We start from the raw sequence: 13,514 nt of genomic DNA, 5'->3' as shown, positions 1-13,514 counted from the left end.
GAGACTGAGCCCACATTGGGCTCTATGCTGGGCATGGAGCCTGCTTAAGATTCTTTCATCACCCTCTGTCCCTCCCCTTCCCAATAAAACAGTTACCCAAAGGCAGATCACTTAGCAATTCTTACAATTACCATTCAAGTGCCTCCAGCTACTGCATAAGCCAATGTTTCACCTCAACCTGAACCTCATCCCAGTTCACCACCAGTGAGAGTTTTTTCCTAGATCCAAAGGCAGTATCCTTTTTTTTTCTAGTTCATCACCTTTGTCTCCACTAGAAGCGGTGTTAAAGGGACATCTTTGCCCTATTCCTGTTTGTAAAGTGAATGCTTCCAAAGTTTTTATTAGGTTTCATGTTGTAAACTTTTCTCTCAGTATATTATGAAAGTATGTCCATACCAATAACTATTTATATACAGCCAATCCTCGTTATTGGCAGATTTTGTATTTACAAATTCATTTACCCATTAACATTTATTTGCAACCTTAAAATCAATACTCATGGCACTGCACGGTCATTCATGGACATGAGCAGAGCGGCAAAAAATTTGTTGCCCAACGCATATTATGTACTTTAACAAATCAAACTGGAAAATCCGTTCCCAGGGTTATTAATTTTATGCCAACATATGTTTAGTACACTTGGTCATAGTGTTCATGTTGAGGGTGCTTTTTTTATCAATGAATATTAGCTGAGGTAGCAAGGCAATGTTATGTCTTCTTGCTTCAGCTCTCACACTGTAAACAAGTGCCCTTGTCAGTGTATTTACTGCTATGTTTTCTACATATCTGTGCTTTTTGTTGGTAATATCACTATTTAAAATGGCCCCTAAGTATAGTGCTGAAATGCTTTGTAGTGTTCCTAAAAGCAGGAAGGCCGTCCTGTGCTATATGGAGAAAATGTGAGCGTTAGGTAAGCTTCATTCATGTATGAGTTCTGGTGCTTTTGTCAGGAGTTGAATGTTAATGATTCAATATGTGTTTGTTAAATAAGGAGAAACACACATTTCAAAGATTATGTACTGATTACTTGACAAAAAATTAGAGACTCTGAGGAAACTAATTTTATTTCCCCCAGGAGCAATAATTTAGTCACTAAGCGTTCTTAGCAACTTTATGTAACCTTTAAAGAATTACTGCAAATGATGAGAATCAACTGCATACATTAAGATACAAGAAACATTGCATGGGATATACTTGTCCTAAAAAAGTACTCATTGATGTGGGAAACAAAAGCAGAAGAGAAATTGTTAAATGGGGAGCTCATTTTCAGAGTTAATTAATTAGTTATTAGTTTCATGAACTAATTATATTTCCCTGATTATTTGGGTCTTCTTAACAACAGTTCCTTGTTTTGTAGAATTTGCTTGTAAAATTTCTTAAAGTTATAACCTATCTACACTGTTCTGTTGTTCCATTTACATTGTTACATGGCTTCCACAGGGGTCACACCAACTCATTTCACTCTTTTGTCCACTAATTCTCACTAATGAAAAAGCACCCTCAACATTAACGTTAGGAGTCCATATCCTGAACATGGATTGGTATAAAATTAATAACTCTGAAAGCGGACCTCCCCATTTAATTTGTCGAAGCATATAATACCACCTTTCATGGCATAACTTTCCGATATTTCTACATTATTTTGCATCTCTTCATCAACATCTATGCAAAAGAAACACTTTCTTCAAGAAATGTAATCCACTTTAAAAGATGGTCATGGCAAATGTCATAAAAAGGATCCACTTCAGAATTTTTCATTTTCATAAGCAAAGCTCTCCTTTTTGAGAATTGTCTTGACAAAGGGATAAACTTTTCATCAATTGTTTAACACATTCAACAACTTCCTTTATTTTTTATTTTTTTTAAGATTTTGTTTATTTATTCATGAGAGACACAGAGAAAAAGAGAGGCAGAGACACAGGCAGAGGAAGGAGAAGGCCCCATTCATGGAAGCCTGACAGGGGACTCAATCCAGGATCATGCCCTGGGCTGAAGGCGGCGCTAAACCGCTGAGCCACCTAGGCTGCCTCAACAACTTCCTTTAAACTATAATCGCACTTCGGAGGAACTATTTGCTTTTCTTTCAATTTGAATAATGCTATTGATAATGAGGTATTAACAACTATAAACAAGCAATAAAGAGGCTTCACTTAGTGGACTATTTAAAAAGTCAACAAAAATTTGGAGACTTTTTTCTTCAGAATTAAAGTGTGATTTTCAGTGCTTTCTAAATAAACCAGGGATTCTCCCAACTGTATTTGTTAAAGAGAACCAATGGGTTTTTGAGTTCAAGAGAATTGAAGAATACTGAATGCCAACAAACTCAAAAAATCTTAGTCGCTGAGTTAAAACAGTATAAAAGAGTAAAACAATGACAATTGCTTTAATGTCAGTAGAATGACAATAGATGCCGTTTGAGCAGCATTTTGCAGAACATGGCCAACAAACAGCCAGCACCTTGGAGAGAATCGTGTGCTGCTTCACTTCTGGACCAATATTGTCTGCACCTTTATGTAAATATCCATTGAAAGTTGTATTCGTTTTTTTTTTTATTTTTTATGATAGTCACACAGAGAGAGAGGCAGAGACATAGGCAGAGGGAGAAGCAGGCTCCATGCACCGGGAACCTGACGTGGAACTCGATCCCGGGTCTCCAGGATCGCGCCCTGGGCCAAAGGCAGGCGCCAAACCGCTGCGCCACCCAGGGATCCCTGAAAGTTGTATTTGTATTCCACACTAAGTTTTTTCTCCTATTAACTCCTAACTCAAACTCATCTCTGCAAAAATTTGCTCTTCTTTCTAAGCTTCTTATCTGGGATGGATTTCTCTCCGTTTTATAAGCAAGACCTTTTAATGAGAAAAAAATTTCTACATGTGAAAACGTACTTGGAATTTTAGAATTAGAAAATATTCCAGAAGCACTAAAGCCAGTGATTTGAGCTGAAAGTCTTATCTATACAGCATAGAAGGCCATCTGTTACAACTTTTTCTGTGATTATTTTATCTTCATTAATCAAAAAATGTGTTATTGCTTTCTTTGATGCTAGTTGAAGAAATCATGTATCCCTTATGCTCAATGCTTAGAATATGCTGGGTTATATCTGAGTTTCCATCATTTTTTATATTAAATGAATAATTGCACACATTACAAAAAGCTATGAAGAATTTTCCTTTGTTTAACAAATGCCAGTGTTTAGAAAATTCATCACAAAATTTGCATTTGCATTTTGGCATTTTGGAGTTCATATATATACAAATAAAAAAGAGGGTGATAGCAATCACCCTTAAACAAAAATTAGAAAAATTTAGTTTGATCATTTCAAAGCTGTGTTAGTGCATCTGCCACCCATAAGTCTGAACTAATAACAGATTGTAATTTGGAATTAATCCAGCAAAAAGGTTATGAATTCAACATAAATTGAACTTGTTATCTGATGCAAAAAAGGTGAATTCCTGTTTGCTTGCAAGGGACAGTCTTCCCAAACGCAGCCAGAACTGATCTTACATAAGGTTTTGGGAACCTTGCATTTAGACATTGGTGGGTTTCAGAAGCAGAGGTATTTAGGAATTGATGGACATTCAAAGGTGCTAGTGTGGTTACTGATGTAAGGCTGCAATGATTGTCTATTCTTGTCATTTTTTTTTTTTTAATTTTTATTTATTTATGATAGTCACAGAGAGAGAGAGGCAGAGACATAGGCAGAGGGAGAAGCAGGCTCCATGCACCGGAAGCCCGACGTGGGATTCGATCCCGGGTCTCCAGGATCGCGCCCTGGGCCAAAGGCAGGCGCCAAACCGCTGCGCCACCCAGGGATCCCCTATTCTTGTCATTTTTAAAAAAGGTTTTATTTATTTATTCATGAGAGACACACAGAGAGGCAGAGACACAGGCAGAGGGAGAAGCAGGCTCCATGCAGGGAGCCCAACATGGACTCAATTCCAGAAACCAGGGATCACGCCCTGAGCCGAAGGCAGATGCTCAACCGCTGAGCCACCCAAGCATCCCTATTCTTGTAATATCTTTGGCTTTGCTATTAAGGTAATTATGGCCTAATAACCAGGAAGCATTCCTTCCTCCTCTATTTCTTAGAAGAGTTTGTGAAGTGTTGGAACTATTTCTTCTTTAAGTGTTTAATAAAATGTACCAGTGAAGCCATCTGGGCCTTTCCTTTTCTTTATAGAAAGTTTTGGGTTTTTAAAAAAGATTTTATTCATTTATTTGACAGAGGGAGCATAAGCAGGGGGAATAGCAGGCAGAAGGAGAAGCAGGCCCCCGTGGAGCAGGGAGCCAATGTGGGACTTGATCCCAGCACCCCAGGATAATGACCTGAGCTGAAGGCAGACACTTAACCAACTGAGCCACCCAGGTGCCCCTGTAGAAAGATTTTTTTTTAATTATTAGTTTCATTTCCTTACTTATTGGAGGTCTATTTTGATTATCCTCTTCTTCTTGAGTCAGTTTCAGTAATTTCTAAGAATTTGCCCATTTTATCTCAGTTGTTTAATTTGTTGGCATAAAAATGTTCACTGTATTTTTTTAAACGTATTCTTCTAATTTTTCCAGGCCTAACAGCGTCATCCCTTCATTCCTGATTTTGGTGATCTGTTTTTTCTCTCTCTGTATTGGTCTAGTTAAGGTTTGACAATTTTGTTGCTCCTTTCAGAGAACCAACTTTTGGTTTAATTCATTTTCTCTATTATTTTCCTATTTTCTATTTCATGAACTTCCACTCTAGTGGGAGTTACTTCGCGTTCAGTTTTCTCTTCTGTATCTGGATTCTGAAGACAAAAGCTTAGATTTTTGATTTGTGATCTTCTTTACTAATATGTGTTTAAAGCTAAAAATTTCCCTCTAAGAACTGCTTTAGGTGCATCCCATAAAGTTAGATATATTGTGATTTCATTTTCATTCAGTTCTAAAGACTTTCTAATTTAACTTGTGATTTCTTTTTGACCCACAGATTATTTAGAAATGTGTTGTTTAATTTGCAAATGCTTATGGATTTTCCATTTTTAAAAAATTGTTGTTTTCTTTTTTAAAAAGATCATTTATTTGAGAGACAGCAAGACTGAGAGAGAGAGAGAGAGCATGAGCTAGGGGAAGGGGCAGAGGGAGAGAGAAGCAGGTCTCCTGCTGAGCAAGGAGCTAGATATGGGGCTTGATCCTAGGACCCCAAAATCATGACCTGAGCTGAAGGCAGACACTTAGCTGACTGAGCCACTCAGATGTCCTCGAAATTATTGCTTTCTAATTTCATTCCCTTGTAGCCAGACAATATACTTTATATGATTTCAATTCTTTAAATTTATTGAGACTAGTTTTATGGCCAACCATAAATTAGATACATAGTAGATAGATCATGGTCTATTATCAAGAATGTTTTCTGTGCAATTGAAAAAAATGTATATTCCCCTGCTGTTGGCTGGAATTTTCTATAAGTGCCAATTGAGTCAAGTAGATTGATAATATGGCAGTCTTCCATAAGTGACTCATTCACTTTTTGTGTCATATATTTTAGGCTCTGTTGTTAGATGCATATATGTTTATGAATGTTTTATCTTCCTGATAAATTATCTCTTTTAATATTATAAAACATTTCTTTTCATCCCTAGTAACCTTTGCTCCCTTAATTTTGTCTGCCATTAATATAGCCACTCTAGCTCTTTTTTGGTAACTACATTGTCTATCTTTTTCCATCCTTTTAATTTCGACCTATTTGTATATTTGAATTTAGAGTGTCTCTTAGATGGCACACAGATTGTGCGTTTTTGCAAACCTGCCTGTCAATCTCTGCCTTTTTATTGAAGTGTTTAATCTATTTACATATTGATACCATTGGATTTACATCTGGCATTTTTTAAAAAAAGATTTTATTTATTCATTCATGAAAGACACATTGAGAGGCGAGACATAGGCAGTGGGAGAAGCAGGCTCCATGCAGGATGCCTGATGTGGGACTCGATCCTGGGACTCCAGGATCACGCCCTGAGCCAAAGGCAGACACTCAACCGCTGAGCCATCCTGGTGTCCCATGACATCTAGCATTTTGTCATTTGTTTTGTCTATATAGCTTTTTTGTGCCTCTGTCCTCTTATTGCCTTCTTTTGTGTTAAATAGATATTTTCAGGTGTGCCATTTTCCTTTTTGTTAAAAAAAAAACTTCTATATTTGGAGTTATTTTTAGTTGTTGCTCTGGAGAAAACAATATGCATTTCAACTTATACAATTTCAAGTGAATATTAACTTAATTCCGATAGTATACAAAAACTACTCAAATATGGTTCTCTTCCTACCTCCTCCTTTGTGATATTGTCATGCATATTCCATTCTCATACATTATGAGCCCAACAGTAGTTTTTTCGTTTTAAGATTTTAAAAATTCATTTATTTGACAGCACAAGCAGGGGGAGCAGCAGGCAGAGGAAGAGGGAGAGCAGACTCTCTGCTGAGCAAGGAGCCAAAAGTAGGGCTTGATCCCAGGACCCTGGGATCATGACCTGAGCTGAAGGTAGACGCTTAACTGACTGAGCCACCCAGGCACCCCTAATAGTAGTTTTATAATTATGGTTTTATGTAGTTGTCTTTTAACTTATTTAAGAGAAGAAAAGACTATGTATCATATCAACAGAATAAAGAACAAAACCCTCACAATCATTTCAGTAGATGCAAACATTTGACAAAATCCAACATGATAAAAACACTCAACAAACTATGGATAGAAGGGAACATCCTCAACCTGATAAAGATCATCCATGAAAATTCATAGTTAACATCATACTCACTGGTGAGTGATTGGATGCTCTCCCTCTAATTCCAGGAACAAGACAAGGAAGTCTGTTTTCATCATTGCTATTCAACATTGTACTAAATGTTTTAGCCAGGGTATTTTAGGGAAGAAAAAGATATAAAAGGCAACCATATTGAAAAGGAAGATGCACAATTATATTCACAGATGACATGAAAATATATACAGAAAAAACCCAAGGAACACATAAAAACATTGTTAGAACTGATAAATGAATTCAACAAGGTTGCAGGATATGAGGCATACCTTGGAGATATTGCCGGTTCAGTTCCAGATCACTACAATCAAATGAGTCAAATGAAATTTTTTTTTTTGTTTCCCAGTGCACACAAAAGTCATGTTTACCCTATACTGTAGTCTATTAAGATGCAATAGCATTATGTCCCCCAAAATAATGTACATACCTTAATTTAAAAATACTTTAGTGCTGGGACGCCAGGGTGGCTCAGTGGTTGAGTGTCTGCCTTCAGCTCAGGGCCTGATCCAGAGATCAGGGGATCGAGTTCCACATCCCGCTCCCCTGGGGGAGCCTGCTTCTTCCTTTGCCTATGTCTTTGTCTCTCTCTGTGTCTCTCATGAATAAATAAATAAAATCTTAAAAGAAATACTTAGTGCTAAGGTTTGCTAACAACTGTCTGAGCTTTCAGTGAGTCATAATCTTTTTGCTGGTAGAGGGTCTTTCCTCAGTGTTGATCATTGATTGACTCATCCTTCATGAATGATTTCTCTTTAGCATGAGATGCTGTTTGATATCATTTTACCCACAGTAGAACTTCTTTCAAAATTGGAGTCAATCCTCTTAAACTCTTCTGCTGTTTTACAAACTAAGTTTATGTAATAGTCTAAATGCTTTGTTGTTATTTAAACAGTCTTCGCTGGCATCTTCACCAGGAATAGATCATATCTCAAGAACCACTTTGCTCATCCATAAGAAGCAACTAAAGTTTTACCATGAGATTGCAACAATTCAGTCATATCTTTGGACTCTACTTCTAATTCTAGTTCTGTTATTTCCACCGCATCTGCAGTTACTTCCTCCACTGAAGTCTAGAACCCCTCACAGACATTTGTGTGTGTTGGAATCTACCTCTTCCAAACTCCAGCATTTACAAATGCTGATATTTTGACCTCTTCTTATGAATCACAAATGTTCTCAATGGCATCTAGACTGGTAAATACTTTCCAGGAGGTTTTCATCTTACTTGATCCATACCCATCAGAAGAATCACTATCTATGGCAGTGGTAGCCTTATGAAATCTATTTCTTAAATAATAAGACCTAAAAGTCAAAATCACTCCTTAATCCATGGGCTGCAGAGTGGGTGTTGTGTTAGCAGACATGAAAATAATATCAATCTCCTTGTACTTCTTCATCAGAGCTCTTGGGTGACCAGGAGCATTGTCAATGAACAGTAATATTTTGAAAGGGATCTTTTTCTGAGTAGTAGATCTCAACAAGGGGCTTAACATAACTAGCAAACCATATTGTAAACAGATATGCTGTCATCCAAGCTTTGTTGTTCCATTTATAGAGCATGGGCAGAGTAGATTTAGCAGAATTCTTCAGGGTCTTAGGATTTTCAGAGATGGTGAATGAACACTAGCTTCAACTTAGAGTCATCTGCTGCATTAGCCTCGAACAAAAGTCAGCCTGTCCTTTGAAGCCAGGCACCGACTTCTCCTCACTAGCTATTAAAGTCCTAGATGGCTCTTCCAAAAGAAGGCAATTTCATTCACATTGAAGATCTGCTGTTTAGTGTAGCCACATTTATTAATGATCTTAGCTAGATCTTCTGGAATCAGAACTCGCTGAAGTCAGAACATAGCATTTATCAAATACATTATATGAGTATGGTCTGCAGTGCCCCAAAACAATCACAATGATAACATTGAAGATCACTGATCACAGATCCCCATAAGACATATAATGATGGAGAAGTTTGAAATATTGTAAGAATTACCAAAATGTGATGCATAGACATGAAGTGACAAAATGCTACTGGAAAAATAATGCTGATAGACTTGCTCAGTGCAGGGTTACCACAAACCTTCAATTTGTGAAACAAACAAAAAAATAAAAATATTTGTGAGGTGTAATAAGATGAAGTATGCCTGTACAAAAAAATCATTGCCAAAACCGATGTTAAGGAGCTTCTTCCTATGTTTTCTTCTAGGAGGTTTATGGTCTCAGGTCTTACCTGTAAGTCTTTAAAATATTTTGAGCGAATTTTTGGAGGATAAGATTAATTTTCTGCATTTCATTTTTCTGCATGTGGCTATCCAGTTTTCTCAATATCATTTGTTGAGGAGACTATTCTTTCTCCATTGAATGCTCTTGCTTCCCTTGTCAAATACTAGCTGACTATCTATGGCGGGTTTATTCCTGGGTTCCCTAGTCTGCTTCATTAGGCTCTGTGACTGTTTTCATGCCAGGACCATATTGTTTTAATTACTATAGCTTTGCAGGGTAGTTTGAAATCAGGCATGTGATATCACTGTCTTTGTTCTTTCTCAGGATTGCCTTGGATATTTGGGGTCTTTTGAGTTTCCATACAAATTTTAGGATCGTTTTTTCCATTTCTGTGAAATATATCATTGGAATTTCGATAGGGATTGCACTGAACTTCTAGATGTCTTTGGGTCTGTGGATAATTTAACAATATCAATTCTTTTTTAAAGATTTTATTTATTTATTCGAGAGAGAGAGAAAGAGAGAGAGGCAGAGACACAAGCAGAGAGGGAGAAGCAGGCTCCGTGCAGGGAGCCCGATGTGGGTGTGGGACTCAATCCCGGGTCTCCAGGATCATGCCCTGGGCTGAAGGAGGCGCTAAACCGCTGGGCCACCGGGGCTGCCCTATCAATTCTTAACAATATCAATTCTTCTGATCCCTGAACACAGGATATTTTTCCATTGGCATGTCTTCTTCGATTTCTTTCAACAATGTCTCATAGTTTTCAGTGTACATATCTTTTACTTCATTAAACATATTCCTAAGCATTTTATTCTTTTGGATACTATTGTAAACATAGTAGTTTCCTTTATTTCTTTTTAGATGTTTCATTCTTAGTGTATAGAAACAAAACCGATGTCTGTATTTTGATTTTATATCCTGCGGCTTGACTAAATCTTGTTGATTAGTTCCAACAGTTTTTTGGATGATTCTTTAGGATTTTCTATGAATAAGATTACGTTATCTAGCAGAGACTCTTTTATTTCTTCCATTCCAATTTGGATGCCTTTTATTTCTTTGTCTTGCCTAATTGCTGTGGCTAGGACTTCCAGTACTATACTGAATTGAAGTGGTGAGAGTGGGCATCTTTGTCTTTTTCCTGATCATAGGAGAAAAGCCTTTATTTTTTCACTATTGGGTTTAATATTACCTATGAGTTTGTTGTATATGACCTCCTATTATGTTGAAATAGGTTCCTTCTTCACTTTGTTGAGGGTTTTATCATGAAAGGATGTTGCATTTTGTCAAATGCCTTTCTGAATCTATTGAAATGATCATATGCTTTTTATCTTCATTCTATTAATGTGGTATATCACATTTACAGATTTGCATATGTTGAACCATCTTTGCATCTCAGGGATAAATCCCATGTGATCAAAGTGCATATAATTTGTTTATTGCGTTGTTCAATTTGGTTTGCTAATACTTATGTTGAGAGTTTTTGCATCTATATTCATCAAGGATATTGTCTGTGTTTTCTCGTAGTTTGTTGAGTTTTCTCAAAACAGCTATTTCAAATCCCTTATCAGCTAGATCACAAAATTCTGTGACTTTGGGCTTGGTTATTGGAGGATTACCATTATGTTAAAGGACAGGTTTCCTTGATTCCTTATAGTCTTTGTAGTTTTACATTGCTGTTTTCACATTTGAAGAAGCCGATGCTTTCTCAAATCTATACTGGTTGCTTTTATACAGGGGCATATTGTTTGTTGATGGGGTTTTCTCCAATCTTCTTTGGATACACCTGCTCCACACTTCTTGCTTCCTCTTTTGATCTAATTCTTACTTAGGCTTTTATGTCTTCTCTGGTTCTCACCTGACTGCCTTTCTTTTGTTTTCCAGAAGGTAGTGCCAAAACTCAAGCTTGTGGCTTTTCCCTTGCCCATAGAAGGAGGGAAAGATCCTGTCCTGTTTTCGGAAGGCACTCAATTTACCAGACTTGTTCTCACTGCTGTACTTGGGAGAATGCATGAAGAGCTGGCCACTACATAGAAATACAAGGAGGTTCACTCGTGTCACTGTCCTCTCAGTTTTTAGGGATTTTTTCATTTTTACTTGCCAGTTTTATAATTATATAATTCCACTATTGAAATTGTAAAACAAGGTACTTTTTTTTTAAAGATTTTTATTTATTTATTTGACAGAGAGAAAGCACAAGCAGGGGGAGCAGCCAAGGGAGAGGGAGAAGCAGGCTCCCAGTCAAGCAGGGAGCCTGATGTGGTGCTCCATCCCAGGACTCTGGGATCATGCCCTGAGTCAAAGGCAGCCACTTAACTGACTGAGCCATCCAGGTGCCCCAAAACAAGGTACCTTAGAAGATATCTGATTCTGTGCCTATTCCCTCCATTATTTTTCTTCCACTGTCATACAGATAACTGCTCTATTTTATTGGGGCTTTGTCATTTTGTTGGCTTTATCTTTTCTTTTATGAAATATACAAATATTATATATATTTGTTTAATTGGTATATATTTTATATACATTATAATATTTCATTCTATCTCCTTTCTCTGATGAAATTGCAATATACACGTTCTACACCTTTTTCCTAATAAAGTCACATATCCTATGGATCACTCCACTGTGGAATTTATAGAGCTTTTCTTATTCCTTTTTAAAGCTGCATAGAATAGAATTGCTTTGTGTAAATGTACCATAGTTAATCTAACCAGATTCCTATTGATGGATATTTGTGTTACCTCAGATTTCAGTGTATTTGGAAATTACATTTCTACATGGATGAAAGTATACATTTAAATCAGTTTCCAAATTCCTGATCAGCAAATACCAAATTTATAATATCTTAACCCAAGCTGGACCTTTTGAGTTGACATCTTTCCAAGGCACACATACCCAAGACCAGCTCTCCCTGCAACTAGGAATAGAGCCAGCCAAAGTCCTTTCAAGCCACTCTTCAGCCCTCTACCTCCCAGATGAAGCCTTCTTTTGCATAAAACATTGGATCCTGACCGCAAAGAACTGATGACCTATCAGAGGGACACCAGATCTCATAGCACAAATCCTTGGCCCTCTTTCTTTTGAAGATTCAGAATAGTGATGTCAGAATGGGTGTTCACATCCTTCAAGATACTGTTGGAACTAAATCTGCCATGCATGTTAAATCTCAGTCTCCCTGTATCCATAATGGCACAACTGTCCACCTGGATGCTCAAGGAGCAGTCTCTTCTTTTCATGTCTCTCACCTGTGCCATCAGCACACCTGCTAGATGTCCTCCCATGGCTGATCATCTAGTCTTACTCCCCATTGTCTCTCCCCTAGGCTACCAGAAGTTCTCATAACTGGTTTACCTGGATGTTCTATAATTTATTTCAATTCTGACACTATCTATCTGGAGACAGAATCATATTCCACAAATCCTATAGGACTGGCCTTTCATCCCCTTTCAAATATCAGTTGCAAGGCCAAGTTACTGCCTGTGCTTCTGAGCAACTGGCTACAAATGGGGGTTCCCACAACCCCCTCCTTGGACTTCAGATGTCAGCTACAAGTCCAGGTTGCTACCTGTACATCTGACCAACTGGCTATAAATCAGAGGTGCCTTCCTCCCTTGGGTTTGATTAATGTGCTAGAGTGGCTCACAGAACTCAGAGAAACATTTTACTTACTAGATCGCTAGTTTATTACAAAAGGAAGTGACTCAGGGACAGCTAGATGGAAGAGAGACATAGGCAATGTTCAGGGGAAAGGGCCAAGAGCTTCCATGCCCTCTCTGGGTGCACCAGTATCCCCAGATCTCCACGTGTTCACCACCTGGGAAGCTCTCTGAAACTTTTTTTTTTTAATTAAAGATTTTATTTATTTATTCATGAGAGAGAGAGGCAGACACAGGGAGAGGGAGAAGCAGGCTCCACACAGGGAGCCTGATGTGGGACTCTATCCCAGGACTCCAGGATCATGCACCGGGCTGAAGGCAGGCACTAAACTGCTGAGCCACCCAGGGATCCCTGAAACTTTGGGGTTTTTATGCACATGTCATTGCATAGGCATGATTGATTAAATTATTGGCCATTGGTCAATGATTCAACTTCTGGCCCCTCTCCTCTCTCCAGGGGCCAGGGGGTGGGACTGAAAGTTCAACCCTCTAATCATAGATTTGGTTTTTTGGCAACCAGCTGGTACCCTTCAGTGGGAATCCCAAGTCACTTCATTAACATAACAAAAGACACCACTATGGCTCTCTTTACTTAAGAAACCTTATTTATCACTTAGGTTTTTGGAGTTCTGCACCAGAAATGGGGATGAAGATTATATATTTCTTATTATAAATCACAATATCACAGAAGCTTAAAAGTCAGCCTTAGAAAAGTCCAATGATTTTGAGGCCACCTAAATGCATCACCAAAAAAGAGCTCAAATCTTTAAAGGTATATAACAAATTCCAGCACAAACAACATAAAATTGACACTGGCATATAATAAAATATATATATTTTTAAAACCCGGAAAGAAACAGGAA

The sequence above is a fragment of the Canis lupus genome, chromosome 11 (genome assembly GCF_003254725.2).
Source record: "Canis lupus dingo isolate Sandy chromosome 11, ASM325472v2, whole genome shotgun sequence".
NCBI lineage: Eukaryota > Metazoa > Chordata > Mammalia > Carnivora > Canidae > Canis > Canis lupus.
This window is presented reverse-complemented; position numbering follows the sequence as displayed.